Source organism: Drosophila simulans, chromosome X (genome assembly GCF_016746395.2).
Source record: "Drosophila simulans strain w501 chromosome X, Prin_Dsim_3.1, whole genome shotgun sequence".
NCBI lineage: Eukaryota > Metazoa > Arthropoda > Insecta > Diptera > Drosophilidae > Drosophila > Drosophila simulans.
Genome location: NC_052525.2, coordinates 5,097,095 through 5,114,283, shown reverse-complemented (window position 1 = coordinate 5,114,283; position 17,189 = coordinate 5,097,095). Strand labels below are relative to the sequence as shown.

The 17,189-nt window shown below is 42.4% G+C and overlaps 1 protein-coding gene across 1 annotated transcript in view; it reads right to left on the bottom strand.

Annotated features, from left to right (window-relative positions):
* The window catches only part of LOC6725163 (sex peptide receptor), a 42,654-nt gene extending 28,972 nt beyond the window's left edge, over nt 1-13,682 (bottom strand). Inside the window, exon 1 of the mRNA XM_016173472.3 lies at nt 13,346-13,682. The gene's annotated coding sequence lies outside the window, so the exon portion shown is untranslated. The remainder of the gene's footprint in view (nt 1-13,345) is intronic.
* Between the last annotated feature and the right edge of the window lie 3,507 nt (nt 13,683-17,189).

The window sequence follows — 17,189 nt, the reverse complement described above, 5'->3', positions numbered from 1 at the left end:
ATTTTTTTGATTTTCCGTTATAAAAAAATCAGTTTTTTGCGCACAACTTTAAAAGTAATTGTCTGAATATGAAATGCAATATCTCGTTGAGCTCGTATTTAAATTTCCAATCGAAGTGTGTCCACAAATGGAAATTCTATTTTTTGGCCATTTTTTGCAAATTTTGATGATGTAACCCCTTACCAAAAATGCGAAAAATGACCCAAAAATTAGTTTTCCAAAATCGGCCAAAAAATGATATGGATGGTTAGCCCGTGTAATAAGCTGCTCAAAACAGTCATTCTTTCATCTTTATGATCAGTTTTAGTCAAGTTATGATAAAAATGGCCATAGAATTTTTTAAAAATTTTGCCAAAATATTTTTTTAATTTTCCGTCTTAAATTAAGCTATTTTTTATTCATAACTTTAAAAATATTTGTCTGAATATGGAATGCCATATCTTGTTGAGCTGGTATTTAAATTTCCAATCTATCTGGATTCGAGTTTAAAAATTAATTTTTTGGCCCATTTTTGCACATTTGCACATCCCTCATCAAAAATTAAACATTTGAGCCATAAAAGATTTGTTGCAAAATCTTCCAAAAAGTGATGCGGGTCGTTAGCTGTGTTTGTCAGCTGTGCGGGACAGACATTCTTTCAGCTTTGTGATGTTTTAAAGCAGAGTTGTAAGGAAAGCCACCCGGAAAAGCGAATAGAAAGACAATAGATTGACCATAACAACGCAAATGAAAAGCTAAGCCACGTGTGAATAATTCTAATCGATAGTCAGTCGAACCCTTCGCTTGTTGTCCCAACTGGCCGATGGATTTTCTCACATTTAAATACACAAGAGTTTCCTTAACAAACTTGCCATCGAGTTGGTCAAGTGCTCCTTTGTTTGCATTCGCTGGGCGACTTTGATGGGGAAAACTATTTCTCCATGGCTCGCATTTAATTGCTGTCCCAGCAATCAGAAAGTCAAGAGTGGAATGTCCGAAGACGTTCCCTGATTTCGCTAAGCGATTCCTCAAACATGAAAGTAATTGCACTTCTCTGGCCCCCGGCGACATTGTTTCAAATTGAAACTGGCAGATGGACATCTGGACAGGAGCCAAGGAAAAGCGCAAGGCAAGTGCCAGTGGCAGTGGCAGTCGCAGTTGATGGGGTAAGTTGGTAGGGAGAATCCTAGGAAAATCGAAAGGAAAATCGAAGGAAAATCCGTGCGTGTCTGAGTAGACTAATGTGCAGACACTGCGATTTGATCGGTCAGTCTGGGAATGCCTGGGTATCGTGGGAATGAATGCCTGGAGTAAGGTAAACAATTTGCATGACCGCCTTCAGAATCTGGGCGTATTAGCAACGTTTGACCAAACATTACTTTGGCCCCTCAGATGTGTTAATAATACAATTTTATTTGTCTGCAGAGGAAGCGATGCGTCGCTGGCGGGAAACTGGAAAAAACGAGCGGAAAATTTACGATTTACGAGGCGTTCACTGTGGCCCCAAAAAGTGCTGGACAACGAGCGAATTCTGTGGCCTCCGACGGACTATTTTTGAAAAGGGTTTGACATTTAAGGCACACACATCGCCCCAAAATGACAAAACGATGTCTAAACGAGCTCCGAACGAGCGGCTGAAATACTTGCACACAAAACGTATACGTAAAATGAAATGAAATAAAATAAATAAAATAAAATAAAGCAAAATTCGGGGGTTGCGCAGCTGTTCGAAAGGGGTGGCAAATGGGCTGGGGTGCTGCAAGGATATCACTTCCTTTGGCCCAGTGCTTAACGCACACACGAGCAACCGGAAACAGTAGGGAAAACACATCGCCATTTGACCATTTGCCTGGCCAGCGTAGACGCAAATTGAACCTTTTTGCTCAAAAAAAAAAAAAAGTATAATAATCACAGTACACAGTGGTTGCAGCTCTGTAAACAAAATTAGTTTGCAAACAGAAATTTCGAAAGAAATAGATATAGTGGCTTGCCTTCAAAAGTCTTTAGAATGAATTCCAAGGTAATTATATTCGAAATCTTTGAAATCAACAAGTTTTTGAGGCTACCAAACTGCGCCACTGTTATTTTTTGGGGGCTTACAGTGAGTAAGGGGGTGGGGCAGTTCAAAAGGATATGCAGAGCACACACACATTACACACACACACTCGCACACTCACGCACTAAAAAAGGTAAGCGGACCTTTTTGTTAAATGTCTCAATTGAAGCAGAAGTGCCGGGATGAGGGTGCGTTTCGTTTGATGCTTAATGTGCTTAATGTTTTATGCAGGGCAGTCCGGGGCAACAAAAACCAAAAAAAAAAAAAACACAATATATAATAATAAAAAGCAGCACAAGTGCCACAAGTAATACGTTTAATTTATTCATTTAAAGGCTGACCTCCGGCCATAAAAAATGATGTGCGAAGCTTTTTCAAATTTCGCCAGCAGAGCTGTCAGCTGAGCAGCAGTTACTTAAGAGATTACATAAGCATGGCCATGGACTAGCACCCATTTTCGTGCAGTGCATAGTTTGCTGCTCGTGTGCGATATTGTCTCCTTTGATTCCTTTCATTTCGCCTCCATAGCTGATTACATTATTTATTTGTGGCCACTGTGTGCAATCTTCCTTGAGGCAAGATGCCCCTTCATTTTCATCGTCACGCAATCCTAGGTGATACAATAGAGGGGGGGGGGGCTGCCTCGGGTGGGGGCGTGGCCACTGTGACAGCCCCAAATTACACAATTTTGAATTGAGCAATTTGTATGTGGTGGTGGCCCGCTTGTTTCGCAATAATGCCAATATAATAACAATGGGCGCGTGTCTGTTTGTTTGCCACTTGATAAATGAGATGGCCATCAGGGGGTTAAGGTGGCGATGGGGGTGCGGCCCTGCCCTTGCGAAGGTGTTAGCCAGGGCTTTTCCAACATTTTCCTATATTTTCCTACATTTTCCCTTCGTTTCCCTGCATTTTTGTTCGCCCTGCGACCTTGATTAAGCTGTTGGGCGTGTTGCCCACTGGCAGCAGCTGCTGCTGGGCGTGGCCACTCCCCCGATCACTATGCTTTCAGATATATAGCGTTCACTATATATACATATATAGGTCGCCTGGAGGCGGGCCACAAACTATTAGGGAGACAACCGGCACTTTGAATTATGCGTATGACAAATGGAGAGATAACTTTAGTGGCTGACTGAGGGTAGTATTTTCTGTATATTTAACAGAAGGGATTGCTTTTCTAGAAATTAAATATAAATAATTTCTAGCAGTTCATCGAGACATCTTTTAAGTCGCCTTAAAGCTTTTCTCGTTTCCTCAACAGCATAACGTATTTCCTGAAAAGCAGATGAAGTGAACGTTTTCTCTAATCCGATTGGAAAATATCGAAGAGCGAACTGATTTTCTTGCTGATTTCCTATTCTTAGCACACTTAAAGCAAAAATTATGCCAGAAAAGGCGCTTGAGTGCGTTCTAATCCTAATTTGCTCTATTCGGCCATTAAAATCTAGTGTCAGAGAAACAGGCTAAGCAGATTGCACTTAAACTCAATTTCATTTAGACGGCAATTGTGACAAGAGGCCCATTAGTCGAAGGACACTAGTAAGTAGACATCGACTCAATGTCCTTTTGGGCGAATCGATCGGAATAAATATGTAAATTCCAGGCAATAGCAACTGAAATCCTCCGATATCCGATTTATCGGAGTTATGGAAGTGAGGTATATGGAACAAGTGGTGCGTAAAACTGATGACTAGACACGTTGACAATCCAGTTTGCCAACGACGACAAGTTGGGCCATTAAAATGAACGGAGACTGGGGAGTAAAACAAAAAAAGCGAAAAAAAAACAAAGGCAAATGAAGCCGCTGCCCTTGAATGTTTAATAATATCGAGCAAAAAGATACGAGACTCGGGACAACTTCGTCAAGTATCTGCTATATATAAATGTATATGTATCTTAACGATGCGAAAGGAAACATATACAGCGAACAGATTAGATAGCTGACTTGCACAACGGAACAGAATTTCAATTGAACTTTAATGCTGGATTTGATTGATTCATCCCATCTCATGTGGCTCCTGAGCTTGAGGACTTTAAAGGATTTCCGCTGCACGCTTGATTATGAGTGACAAAGTGCAGTGATATTTCAACATTGTAGATAAGGTTCCACATCTCTGGGGTGCTTAACTACTTAAGAATACAAAAAGGGAGCAGCATAATGACACCGCCATAAAAAGAGCATCTTTACATCCTCGCACTAAACATTTGCTGCAGCATACCTTTGAGCGCAGCTCTCAGCTTAATTTTCGGCTTTTACAAGCAGCATGGCTGGTATCCTTGCTGGCAATCAGCTCCTTTCGCCAACAAAGTGCCACACGGCGGTGGCATGTTGCAAGTAGCAAGTTGCAAGTGGACCTTCCGCGGGCAACACGCTCATTTAACAGCGCTTCCACTTGGCTGTGCGATGTGCGTTGTGCTATGTGCGTAATTTTTCAGCTGGTTTGCCCTGGCTTTTCCGCTTTTCCTCCTTTCCGCTTTTCCGCTCATCCGCTCCTTCGCTCTTCCGCTGCAATCTGCAATTTGGCCGGGGCGATCCTTGCCACGCTGCTCCGCTTTTCCTAGCTCCCCCAAAGTACTTCCTCTCAATTGTTTTCCATGCGCATTCCCCTTCGCCAGTAAATGTTTTATTGTGCTCTACGAGGGTCTGACTTGTATTAGCGTAATTCTCGAGCTCATCTGGCGGCGAACTGTGATTGTTGTCCCTCCAGCAAAATCAAATCCCCCCGCTGGCAGCAATCTTTTGGAGTTCATTAATTTTTATGCCACAACTTGGCATTCGAGTGGATGAAGCCAGCCAGCCAGCCAGCCAGCTCACTTGAATGCAAATCTCAGGTTGCCATTGTTGCTGCGCTAATAAAAAGCATAATTCGCAGGAATTTTCATATTTATGGGCAATGGCCTTCCTCGCTTGCCGCTTACCCCGTCTCACCCGCCAATCGCCGCTCTAAAACGAATCTTGCGGCGCGTGTTGCCACTTCAAAATTGTTGCAGTCATATACATAATGCCCGGGCAATGCGAAACTGTTGCAAAGCGCAATAAATTTTAAAAAATATATACATTATCCCAGCACGAGCACTGACAGCCCGACGACCACGCTGCGTATGAGTGATATTTTTGGGTGGGGCAAGAAAGTGAACGAAAGTGAAAGAAAGTCGCTAGCAGACGGTCAAATACAAATAAACTTTTGACAAGCTACGACGGCTCGGTTTTGATTATAAGCATATTTATTCGGACTGGCGGGCAAAACACATCAAAAAGGAATTTTTAAACCAGCAGGTGAAATGTTTGCACACAAATGGTCAGCATTAAATATTTTATAAACTTTATAAAGAAAGGCGACGAAACTACCCAAAAGTGCGTGTGCGTGAAATAAATATGTAATTGATTTAGCCAGCTAGACAGTTTGATAAGTTTGTAACGCAGATGCACTCCAATTACACTTACGACTGAGACGCCTGCTTTCCTCCACCTGCGGCGTGTCAACTTGGCTTAAACCGAAACTGAAACTGGTACTGTTACTGGTAGTTTTCGCTACCTGTCACAGGTAACTGCGAGGCGAGACAACAAAACAAATGTCGCTCAATTACGGCGCAGGCAACAATAATAAACAGGTGACAGGCGGGAGGCTGCCGGAATCTCGGATGGCTTTCGGCCAAATTGAAGCTGGCAGAATGCTAACAAGGCCAAATCACAGTCGAGCCTGCTACACACGAGTATTTACCATACATACATATATGCACATACATACACATGCGATATATGCCACATGCCATATAGCATATACTGTATGGATGTCTGCGACAATGGCTGGTTATATCACACATTCAGCTCGCCTTCGTGCTTTCATTTCGCCTGTTTGCCAAGCTCGTATGCAAATTCAGTTGTGCCTTTCATAAAAGCCGCTCATAAACTTTTTATAATGCCTGCATATGCCAATGAAGAGGTCGTAGCATCCAGTCAGTGGCTAAAACTTGGGGCTTGGAGCATGTAGCTTGTAGCTTGGCCCTTTCCCCGCGTCGATTTTCCGCTTTTCTTATCGCTCACTTGGCAGCAGCGGGGGTTTCATTAATTGTACAACTGCTGGATGTTATCAATACGTTTTTCCGTTTGCCTCTGTCTGCGCGCACCAAATAATTGTGGCAAGTACTTACACGCACTCTTTCGCCCTTATTTTCTTTACTTTCTTTTTTTTTGTGGCAACTAATTGGCGCACATAATTGTTCGGCGGGGGTGTGTGTCAGTTCGAGTTGCCTGTTTTTGTGGCCATTTCCTTGCTTTTTCTCCTTTGCTCCGAACGGGAAATCCCCAAACAAATAATTGACGCGCTCCGCTCATAAAACTTGCCACTTTTCCTGCACCCAAAAAAAAAACAACAGAAAAATTAATACATTGTCTGAGTGGCTGCGTTGCCTGAATTCCTATACTTTTGTTTACTTAAGTTACATTTTATGCACAGTTTATGTTTGCTCCATCAATATAAATTTCGCTTCGTTTATTTTTTCAGGGCTACCGCCATTGGTGAGTGTCCATATTTTACGGTGCGGTTTCGCTGGCTTTTTTAATGGCATATCGCGTAAAATTGTTAAAAGAGTGTCTATTTTTACAAACCCCGTACCAGTAAGCTGACCTCAAATCAACAAAGAAAAAAGCTGCAGTTTGTAAAAATTCACTGGGAACTATATCTTTTTGGGCTTTATCATCCTGCGAGCAAACTATAAAACTTGATGGGGCTTTGCGGGCGCTCGGAAAATTATTTCAAACCACCTGATATGGTTATCAGAAAGGAGCGCCTGTGGCAGCTTGTAACTTTGCCCATCGTGTTGCAGCTGCATCGTTTTCCACCCGGGAATCGGAGAATTTAATAAGTCAAGGTCCATCAGCATTATCGTCATAACTGCCCGACATCTTCATCATGATGAACGTACTGAACACACAGCAACTAAGTCTTAATCAAGCTCCGCAGACTCGTCGCAAAGTTTTCCCTTGGCTTTCCCGAGCTGGGAAAATCGGGCAAAAGTTTTTATGCTTTACTACATTTTAGTTGCACCCAGTTGGCGTTGGATCCCGGTTTTATGGCCAAATTAATAAGTTTGATAAAGGGCAGGCGGTTTCTTTGTGCAGCCACTCACTCGATGCCAGCGAATTTAAATCCATCCGTCTGCAGTCCCAGCTGAATCCGAGTAATCACGAATCCGGAGGACATTAACACATTTGTGGCAGCGGTGGAAAATCAATGGCCCCGCCCACCAACGCCCAGCACGTGGCCACGCCCACTGCCACGAAGGTCAGGTGCAGGTGCTCTCGTTTAGACGACTTCCCAGTCATCCACATGTTTACCGCCTGCATCCATTTTATCCCCGCCAGGTGACAGTTTTTAATGAGCACTCATTAAGATTCGCAGCCAGAAGAATGGGTGTCGCTCTGGGTATATTAGGCATCTCTAAAACCTATTTGGCAAGTATCGATGAAAGCTGATCTGAGCTAATATTACAAGACTTAAGAACGCAGCAATCGCATCCACCATGACTTGCCAAGCATAGTAAGCAGACTGTAGACTCAAGTATTGCTTATGATAACTATGCACTTTTTATGGTGATAATTTAGGGTATCACAAAGTGCGAGAACAGCGGGCGTGAAAAAAACGTGCAAGCCCAGCCAAAATGTTACACATACGCCATGTGCGCCAGAGGAAAACTAAACTAAACGACAGCAGCTGCTAGTTGTGGGCTTCTGTGGCCCAGTCAGCAATCTCAACTGGATATTGTTTATCTTAGCATCCGCAGTGTTTCTTCTTTCATTTTTTTTTCTTTTTTTTGGGGGGCGGCAACCAAGGGCCGAAAGCCAAGTGTTTAGAGCTTAAATTTGTGTGCCCACATTCTGCATGGTATTAAATTTGCATTAGCTGCGGCTACCGAACTAATCCCTGGGCAATTTCAATTAATGTCCTGCCCATGAGGACTCGACTGATAGACTCGAATGAAAACACAATGAAATTGATGGCCAAGAACCAGCGGGAAACGCATAAATCAAGCAAAACATCAATAAATCAGAAACTGTTGACGTGCCATCAAAACATGGTCAACTCAATGACTCCAACTGCATTCGTGTCCAATTGTGTAATTCAGTTGCCACATAACACACAAAAGGGGTTAACGGGCGCCCAAGTGAACCATAAACAATGACAATTAATACACGTTTTACATTGACAGCAATTTAGTTGCGAAACAACCAGGCAACATGGCAACTAATCGAAAATGCGATTGATTTTACAACAGACGCACAATTTACAATACATATGCTGCACATCTGTGGCCTTTCTATTATTTCGTATAAACGTTTACAAACATTACAAGCTCAGGACATCATAATCAAGGACTAAAGTGACAAGGACCCTAACAAAGTAAATACAAGTGGAGAAGAAAGTTGAGCAGAAGCAAAGATAGGGAGCAAAGGACCAAGAAAAAGGGACTGTTTAAAATGCCTTTGAAAATTGGACATTTTTTCCCCCATTTCAACATCATTATATATTTACATTTTGTGTTTGAAATTGCAAAGAAAGCAAATCTGAAGATTGTGCCAATTAAAATGAACTTAGTACTATTAACGCACAGAGTAAGCCGCTTTATATATATATCTTAACAAATTAACAAAGATAGACAACATTTAGGTGACAAAGTGATAACTTACGGGTTGGGAAAACTGCGGAAAAGTTGGTAGTTCGATGAAAATGAAATGAATCAGAGTCCGAAAACCCGAACATCGTATTATATGCGATGTGTGTGCGTGCCAAATGTGCGTTGGCGTTTCTCCGCCTGACTTTTTGCCATTTTTCTGGGTTGATTGCATAATCAGTAATTTGATTAAATAAATGATTAAATAAAATTGATGGATTGGATAGCCACAAACACCTTTTTTCCAACAGAAACAAAGAGACGAAAGAAAAAAAAAGAAATACGTCGACATTCTCGCCACCGTCATTAATTTCTTTTTTCGCTTCTGGTTTTATCTTGCGTTTTGCACATTGATTAATTCGATTGTTGATTCAATTAATTTGTTCGTCATGCACACATTGCGTATGCGTAATATGGTTATTTATGTACGTATGTTTATGTATTTATGTACAAGCTGAAGCGAAGCCCAAGTATTTAAAGCCAAAAACCCATGCAAATCGCCTTCGAAACTTTCTCTAATGATGTGCTAATTAGTTGGGCTCCAGCAAATATGATTTATAATCTTATAATTCGCATAAACACATAAATGCCAGTGCAAATAAATCAATTGAAATTTAACCCACGCAGAAAAGGCTTAACATAGTACAAGTATATTTTAAGCCCCTAAAAACATTGGACAATAAATCTGAAGGCGTGTGTCATATGCCTGCATAAATCTGAATGCATTTACCTGAGATTCTACTTATGTATTATGTAATCGTAGTCACACATGCCTGCACTCGTTAATTAGTTACATTTGTGAGTGCCTGCATTGTACGATTGTCTTCTGACTTGGAATATTGTAATTGGAGTCGTGCTGGCTTTGTTATTCAGTTGCCCACCTGTCAAAAGCCAGAAATATCCGAAATGCGCAATCTATTATCTCACAAACTAACAGCCAAAGATAATTCTATTTAATGCTCTTTAAATTGTTAGGCAAACATTTAAAATACATAAATCACGGCGAAACAAGCCTTTCCTACACACATTCGAAAGGATATTTCAGCAGAAAAAATGCCTATCTGGTTTTTCCTGAGCCATAGTTTCAAAAGGGAATGAAGTCGTCTTAGTGCCCATATAAATCCCAATCTCGCAGAGAATCCCCAGCGGAAAAGGGAAACCCAACCTGTTGCCAGCCAGCTTCTCTAGAGGATCCATGCCGAAACCACACGGTTTCCTTTTCCGCCGCTTTCCACTTTCCACTTTCTACTTTTTGAGCATTGTTTGGTTGGTGCTCATCAAAAGGAAAGCCCAGCGAACTCCCCATTTCCCATTTCCCCCACTTCCCCCACTTCCATTCGCATTTTTTCACTTCGTTGATGTTTTCTTTTCATTGGCATTTGTTGAGCCGTGTAATAATTGCTACACTGGTTACCTTCAAGGATGTGCTCTTATGGCAGCTTGCCACAAGGAATGAAAAACGAAACCCAATGCTTACGAAACATTCCACAAAAGTTTGTAATAACCGATTATCGTTGGGAAATATTTAGACCATTTTTAAATACATTTCTGCAGGCACAAGTTCTTTTTTGAAGTGCACTTTTAAGGTATATACGGTATACGGTATAATTAGCCCCAAGGAAACAAAGAAAGTTTGCCTCATTGGCAGGCCACTTCCTGGTATTCCTGGCTGGGTACACGATGGTATTTATATTGAGCACATTCCCTTCCCGGCTCCTGGCTGCCACATCCTGGGGCACATGTCCTTGCCCGGAACGCCGTTGTTGCCACACGAGCACTTTGATGTCAATGAACCGGCAGCTCCCAGCTCCAGACTCTTCCGTTGACTATGACAGCATCGATGTTGTTTACAAAGAATCGAGCACCGAGCGCCGAAAACTGAAAATCCTTGTGCACGCGCTGCTCAATTTTCGATGGCCCTGCTTTTTGGCGACACTAAATCTGAATTCAATATGTTGTCGGTTTAACATATTTCATCTTTGGTCAGCTTCGTTTGCATAGTCCCTGTGTGTAAGTGTGTGTGTGCGGCTGTGTGTGTGTGTGTGTGTGGGTGTGGGCAAACAACGTGTTGTGCCAATATTGACTATGCCCCCAGGCTCTTCTCAATACGTATAAACACATTCACTGAGAAAAACAAAGGGAAAAAGAAGAAAAATAGCAAGGGGCAGGAAAAGCGGAAAGCGCAAACAAATGGTCGGGTAAAAAACGGGCAGATAAATTATTGAAATATTGCCTTTCGGTTGCTTGTTTGTTGAGGAATTAAATTTGGGCGATTATATAACCAAGGCCAGTTTTTTGGGTCTAAGGTTACACCGGCTTTGATTGGTAATGAGATCACAAAGTTGATTCTACTCGAGTTGAGTTTGTCTTTGGGGTTTGCCATCAAAACCATGATTGAATTGGTTTTCCAACACACGCACACACCTCCCACCTTGAAATTGGTTTGCCCAAAAGGCATAAAAAAGATAACCAACTAAAAGTTGAACAAAATATGCTGCTGCAAACTTGTTAATCTGGACACTCCGTCAGTTATTAGCAAGTACATTACATTACATTATTTACCACCAAAAACTCTTTTAGGGACCCGATTACCAACAGCTACTTCAAGCCCCCACAATTGCACTTTTAACACTCAATCAGGAGGGTCCGGGGGCAAAATAAAACAAACTCAGAAAAGCGAAAAAACGAAACAAAAAACAAAGACAAACTTTGGCTGTAAAGCATTTAAAATATTAATTGTAACCTTTTTTTCTTGGCCAAGCAGTGCGATGGGCGATAAACCTTTCGGCGGCATTCATAAACAACCGGGGCCAAGAAGTCATTAAAATCATGATTAGCAGGAGCCACAGGTGCCATTAAGTGGACTCCGGAGTGGAAAATAAAGGGAAAGCTGGTCAAAAGGCCACGGGATCACAGGGAGCTTTGTTTGTTTGCCGCTCGACTGCGTGCAAATTTGGCTGGCATAAAAAAAAGTGGCCAACTGACCGACCGCAAAACCGAACGCAGGGATCTTAATGTTTTTCTTTCAATAATTTGGCCCCGAAACCCGAAAAAGGGGTCGCATTCCATTCAATGGGTTCAATGAGGTGGCGGTGGGCTGGCACACTGGTACACTGGAGGTGCAAGGTCACCGGATTTTGGCCAACGAAAAGGGTTTACATCGCCCAACCGATTTGACTTCTCGACATTTGCCTTTGTGCGTGCTGCATTTTTCCAGAGGCTTTTCCACTGGCAGCTGGATTCGCATTGTTCGCAGGTCAAAACTCAAAAGGTTTTCCCCGCTGCTCGCCATTTATTTGGATTTGCTTTTCCATGGTCTGCCCGCCGCTGATAAGCTTTGCAATTTGTTGCAGCATCAACGGGAATCGATTTTATGTCGGCCTAATTATGTGGAAAAAATGGCTCACATTTAATTAACAAAACGTTGCGGAGCCGACACACAAAATGGCACAGAATTCGGGATAAAAACGGCATCAAAGGAACTTTTTAAGTTCTCTGAATAAATTACATTCCAAGGAAAGTGGAATTAGTCCTTGGCTATAATATGCTCTAATTCGCGAAACCAATTTCTCACACTAATAAAAGTTAATTGCACAAAAGCTTATGAATTACTTACTAAATTGAACAGCTAACTTTACTGGTTTTTTCTTTTTTTAATGAAAGTATTTGGCCAATGCTTGTGAATTGGAAATTGCAATAGGGGCAAGAGCAAATGAATTTATTGCCAGTGCAGCCATTTTCCCATTTCCACCATCGTACCCCAGATTTTCCTCTTCATCGCCATTTGCCAGCTAAGTGTATTAAGTTAAATTTTAATAGGTTTCTGACTCTGATAATTGTCTTGGGAAAATCTGTCACATGAAAAGCGCTACTTCTGTTCACTTTTTAAAAACCATACAAATATCAGTTAAAACTTAAAAACTGGCACTTAATTGCTATAACTTAAGTATAAATATGGCATAAAAATTGTTTATTGTATTTCCATTGTCTGCTCTTTATTTCAGCTTAATGCTTTCTGGCAGATCCTTCCTGCAGCGATGCACTTGCAGAACTTACAGAAAAGTCAGGCCAAAGTGCAAGTTACTGACAAGTTTCGAACTGCAAGTGTTTTTTTTTTATAGCAATTTTTGTTCCCCACTTTTTGTTTCCTCATTTTGTATAACTTTAAGCCGTTTTGCAGCGTTGACTGTGAAAACTTTCAAACGGATAAGGTCCACAAAACTCGACGGGCCAAGAAAAAGTCGAAGAAAACGGTTTAAAAATTCAATATTTTGAACTTGCGAGGGGCCACACAAAAGGGCCAAGATTACTGTGGCTAGTTAAATTCAATTGGTGGCACAAACTTGGCACAAAGGGCGCCTCAAGGAACTATTGTGATGTGGGTTCAGATATATATTATCATAATCTATGGCATTAATTTCCACTGATTTTCCGGGCCGCACTTGATAAATGACCACCGACAGCGAGGACGAGAAAAGCAGTTCTTTGATTTCGAAATTCTGTTCTTTTGGCCTATTTATGCCATCGAGGCCAGCGATAAATATTGGCCATTGTTTGGCCGTCAGTTTGGATCTGTCCAGTGCTTTTTGTTTGGAAAAATCCAAAAAAAAATGTACTAAGAAATGTGTTATTTACCTGATAAATTCCTGACATTCGGCTGCTTTCTATTTATTTATTTTTTTTTTTGCTAGAGTTTTAATGGTCACAGAGCACAGAAACAAAAAGGCGGAAAAAAATGTATTTTTTTGGAATTTTGGTATGTTTTTTTAAGGCTTTTCACAAGACGTTGAAAAGATTTTCACATTTGCTATGATTTTTTATTATTTTTTTTTCTTTTTTGGTTGGCTTTTGAAAAAAACGTTTTTCAGTTTAGCCGGAATTTGGATTGGTTAATTGTTTGTGTTTGTCTCCGGTTTTGTTTTCAGGGCTGTGTGTTCGCCTTAAAAAACCCGCAACGACTGAATCAAAACAAACAAATTTCTTTAGTTTTATTCGCAAAAGTGTTGGCGGATATTTCGGCAGCGGCTTGCCGCTCGTTGGCGCTCGGAAAAGCGTCGGGAAAAACCTCGATGGAGTGTTCCCAGCTGCTGGATATCCGCTTTTTATCCGCCCGCCCCGAATTTCCACGTTATCCGTGCGTCTGCGCTTTCCCATGCTCGAAGTTTTTTGGTTTGTTTACATGGCCCCTGTTTGACTCCTCCGGTTGCCCTTGTGTTTCTCGTTTTTCTTGTTTTTCTGGCGCTTTCCTCGCTTTCCCCGCTTTCCTCGCTTTCCCAGCCATATCTATTGTCGGCCGGCATTGTTGCTTTTCTCTAAGCGCTTTTTAATCTCTTAGCGCCGCGCTTTGTTTTTGAATTCTCTCAGCTGTTTGCCATCGACCAGAAAGTCTCAAGGTGTTTGACACTTGGTCATGTAGCCCCATCCACGCGACAGCTGAGGAGCATCCAGCTTTAACCGCATCCCAGTTAAAGGAGTCCGGATTCGGGATACGGGATACGAGATTCCCCATCCACATGACCTGCAGGCGAACGACGGATGCTCTACACGCTGTTCGCGGAAAATGGGAAAAGTTTTCACGGCAGGAGGTGGCACTTTGTGTGCTCGTCTCTCGGAAATTAACACAAGGATAGCACTGAATAGATGAACGTGTGCTTCACTCACATTGAAATGTATAGTAGCATACTTTTGGACACCTTAATAAATCGCATAGCTCATTGCATGCGAATTTCTGGTTAATTCACTTACAATTTTTGGCCAGGGAAAAAAGCCAATAAACTTTGCCCCGGCATCGATGTTTTATGATTTAAGCCATGCGGTTGCCGTTTTATGCTTTCGCTTTTTGGGTCGTTGACTTGCCAGCGAGAAATGCGCAAAATGGTTAAAAGTCATTAACTTTTATGTGGCGCTGAGGCCGTGGAAATGCAATTTCCTTATCAGTTTCATTTGGGCCCTTTGTCGCAGGTCCTTTTTTTAATTTCATAGCATGTGGCTGGTTTATTTTCGGGCGATTTCAATTGAATCCTGATTCGATTGCGCGCTGATTGATGCTTTGTTGCCGGGAGTCTCTGGCTTTTCTGGATTTCTGGCGACTTTCTTCGGCTCAGGTGAACAATTAGAAGTTCAATGACTCTCGTCGTCTGTACGTGGATCCCTTGTCGGATGAGACAAAAATGGGAAATGGACTTCCTTGTCATATTTCCGATTTGCGACTACAAGCAACTACCGGCAACCGGAGCTGGAGCGTTGCTTTGGTTTCCAACCCAGGCATCCAATCCACTTGAGTCGCTCAGGCACTCGATTAGATACCAGTTTATGAGTGCCCTGCCGGAATCAATAAGCCCACTCACCCAACTCAAATCGGCGTCCAAGTGGGCGGCTTGTGCACGTCGAGAAATATGGCTCCACTTGCATCCGTTCATTCATCCGCCTGCTTGGCCAAGCTTCACAGTATAAGCAACTCTGTTCCGTTTTCGCTCAGTGTGCCGACAAGCAAACATATTGAATTGGAGACGCATGAAGTGCGCCCACTTCAGCGATGTTTCTTTATAATCAAATTGGAAACTGTAGCGTTTTGTCCGAGTCCTGGAGGCGAAGCCACCGCCCCAAGGATATCGGGCGACTTCAAAATGCCCGAACACGTTCCACTGTCAACTTTTCGTCCTTCTGATTTCGCCCGGGGACATCTCATGCGCTTTGAAATGCAAAGTTGCACTTGCAGGCGCAATATCCAATGCAGTTGCATTGCCCGTCGCCGCCTGCTGCCTCTAGGATTATAATTGCATTTTTGCGCTCCTGCCTGCGGCGTGTGCAGAATGGTCCGGACCGGAAGTCCTCCTCAGGACACCGAAAGGCGCAGAAACAAAAAGGAGCTGAGCTGGCAAGTCGGGCGACAGGGAAATACCAGCACAAAAACGCAGCACAATTCCTCGCAAGATCAAAGGAGTGAAAGTCATGTCAAAAAATATGTGAAGCAGAAGGAATTCCTTTTAAAAAGTGCTATTCTTCATAATAAGAACAAGTGTTTCTAGGACCAAACGTTTGATGACTTCTCCATAAGACTGTACAACCTGATTATAATATTTGCAATGTAACTTTGCTCAGCCAACTTATTGAAGTCCATCATACCCGCATACCGACCAACTACTGAGTAGTGCATGCAAGACAGTTGATTTCGATTTCAATTTCATAGAATTTGGTCAGCACAAAGGCTCCGAGTGATTGATATGCCTCAGGGGTTTCGCTGCAGAATCGCCACAGCTCTGAGAATCCTGAGAATCGAGAGAATCCTGTATGTCCTGGGGGTCCATAAAGCATGTCTCCGTGCTGACCAAGGTGTCCCAAGGTTAATCCGATTGCAAACTGAACATGGAGTCGAACGGACGTATGCTGCAAACATCAAGTGGTTGAATCTGAAGGATTCATACTTTAAATATGCCTTTTAAAAACCAGCCATGACTTTCAACGAGGATTCGGTGTTTCAATTGCCTCAGCATTCAATTGGTTAATGGCACACGATACCCATTATCATTAAAACCTCTCTCATTCCCCATTCCCTTCGCAATTATTTATTGGACATGCGGCTTATTGAAAATCACTTAACAATCCTTATGAATCAGCAACGTATCAATAAGCGCAACTGCATTAATATTTATATACAAATTGACTGTGTTGCTTAAATTGGCGTAAATTTAAAGCTCGGCGATTGCAATTAATCAGTGAATCATCGAATATAACGGAAATAATTGTATAGCTTACCAACTTTCCAAGGATAAAATGCAATAAAACTTGAACCGCACCTTCGGCAACATCAGCTTCCCCTCTGTGTTTGTTCCCCATCCACAATTCAATTTCGGTGGCTTTTGGGGTCTCGAGGCGGAAGTGCGTGTGTTTGTCGTATTGGTATTTCTTTGACAACCAACAAACAAGTGCGCCCGTCCACCCACCACCCCCTTTTCTCATGTTGTACTTACACACACACACACACACACTAAACCCCCTGGGGGCATTCTTAAGGTGCTTGCGATTGTGTGTGCGCTACAAATTGAATTCAACATATTTGCTTTAAACGCTTTTTGCGCGCTTCGATGTGCTACCCTTTACTCCCTTTTGAGTTGTTCTGACATGGCGTAGCTTTTAGTAAGCTATTGCATTGCACCTTGAATCCTTTGCCTCACTTGATAACTGAGTACTTCTGCTGCGACTTTCTGCAGTAACTGATATTGCTGACGTGTGAATTTATTTTCACTTCCGTTTCCGTTTAACCCCATCGCCTCCATGCGCGCCCAGGGTGGGCGTGGCTGCGCACAGGGACAGATTAGCGCTTAAATCATGATTACCACAGCAGTGACAGTAATTAGGAGCGGCGAAACGCAGGGTGTGTGTGTGTTATAAATACTTACTCTCAAGATTGCAGTACATCAGCTAACAGCCACGAGGAAATTCCTCGGAAAATGGCAAATGGCAGTGGGGGCCGTGAAGT